We start from the raw sequence: 2,099 nt of genomic DNA, 5'->3' as shown, positions 1-2,099 counted from the left end.
TTGATAATGGCCTTCCTAGGTATAGTTTGTGTTACCACATAAGATGGTAATGTGAACCCTATCTCTTTGGCTAAAATCTCATCCTCCACTTTGGTCAGTCTAGATTTTCTCGGATAGACGACCTCTAAACTCAACTAAGCTTCCATCCAACATCCTCATAATCCGACTCTCTTCAGTAAGAGTCCTCATGGAAGATTCTAAGGTAACCTTTCCCTTTGATGGGTAGGTTTTGTTTCCGATTTCCATGGTACCTAGCAATAAGAAATAGTCAACAAAAACAATAAACAACAACGTTAGCGTTAGTGAAAATGAACTCACAATCACTCGTGTTTTACACACCTTTGATTCCCTTTCAAATTGGCGCGGCTAATGTTGAAGATTGCTTATACTCAACTTATCACAAAAGAGCTAATTCTACTTTTGGTTGGAATGGATTTTTGTTTAATGAAAAACGGACGACTCAATTAAAGCAAACGGACTTGAGTTAAGAAAGAAGTTAACTACGAAGTAAAACGAATAAAAGCACACAAAGAAAGCAATTACAAAGAAGTGAATTTCGAAAACCAATAGTCAACGAGTAGGTACTTACAAGTTGAAAATCAATTTACGAATCTTGATTACGAACTAGAGTCAAAAGAAAAGAAACTAAGAACACACCGATCTTAGAATAGAAATATGCCTCTGAAGCTGATCAAATAGGTCATCCATAATGGGAAGAGGATAATTGTTCTTCACTGTCACATTGTTCAACTTTTGGTAATCAATAAGCATCATCATGGTAACATCCTTCATTCTCACAAGTAACACTAAGGCAGAAGAAGCCCTTACTCCAGAAATCCTGTAAGTGATCTTCCAGTTCCTTCAACTCTGCTAGAGCCATACGATAAGGAGGAATAGAGATGGGCTTGGTTCCCAACTCCAAGTCAATAGCAAAATCAATATCTTTGTCTGAAGGAACACCTGGAAAATCTATAGGAAACACATTCGATAACTCGAGAACCATGGGCATGGAATCCATGGGAAGTGGCTCAACACTAGTATCCCCAATGAAGGCCAAATCGGACAAACATCCTTTATCAACCAGTCGCTGAGCTCGAATGAAGGTAATACATTTGCTAGGATAAGAACCACTAGCACCTCTCCATTCCATTCTCAAGACAACCGACATCGCTAAGGTCACAGTCCTAGTGATAACATGGGCAGCATGGATGACACTAACATGAGTGGCATATACCCCTCAAGACCATTCACACGGAGTCAAGCAAAGGATCTCCAAGGCCTACAAGCAATGTTCATGAAAAGGGAAGCATTAGAGGAGCTTGAAGGTCACCAAAGAAAAACATACAATGTGTGTAAGGTTCACCAAAATGATAAGGAAGAAGGAAAGAGGCCATGTGTGGAAATGACCATTTCATGAATTCAAGAATTCACAAAAGAAGGCAACCAAACAAGGCCCTTATCTCATTAAGGGTAAAATTGTCAAAACGTGTCTTGTTTATTTTTTTAGTATAAATAGTAGTATCTTTTATTTTGGGAAGACTTAGACTATATTGAATATTGACTCTCAAATTATAGTATCTTCTTAGTGAGTAATTAGTGAGTAATTAGGGTGAACTCTTGGGATTGCTTGTTAACTTCTTGTGTTTGATTAATCAAAGTGTTACCCCTTTGTGATTCTTGGTTTCATTTGATTATTCTTCTTTGGGTTGAATTTAGGTTGTTGAAGTCAATTGGGAGGTGAGGGTTTTAGTCCCTTGTTGCCCATAATTTCAATAACTTGAGTATTAATCCACATATCCTTTCTTTCTTTATTCCTTTCCTTCCTTGATCGTTATCATTTGGTATCAAGAGCCTAGGTTTAGATTTGTTTTTACAAATCTAGTCTTGGTTTTTAAAAAGAGTCCAAAAAAAAAAAAAAAAAAATCTGATTTTTTTTTTACTTTGATTTATCGTTTTTGACACTAGATCCTTGTTCCCTAGTGTTTTTTGAGTCTAGGTTTCAAATTTTGTTCAATTTGGAGTTGTAGAAGTGAAGTTACCATTGAAGGGTTTCAAGCTTTTCAAACTTTTCAAATTTTGAAAATGGGTCTTTTGATTGA

The sequence above is a fragment of the Solanum verrucosum genome, unplaced genomic scaffold (assembly GCF_900185275.1).
Source record: "Solanum verrucosum unplaced genomic scaffold, falcon-dt-bn FXZP01000257.1, whole genome shotgun sequence".
NCBI classification, from domain to species: domain Eukaryota; kingdom Viridiplantae; phylum Streptophyta; class Magnoliopsida; order Solanales; family Solanaceae; genus Solanum; species Solanum verrucosum.
This window is presented reverse-complemented; position numbering follows the sequence as displayed.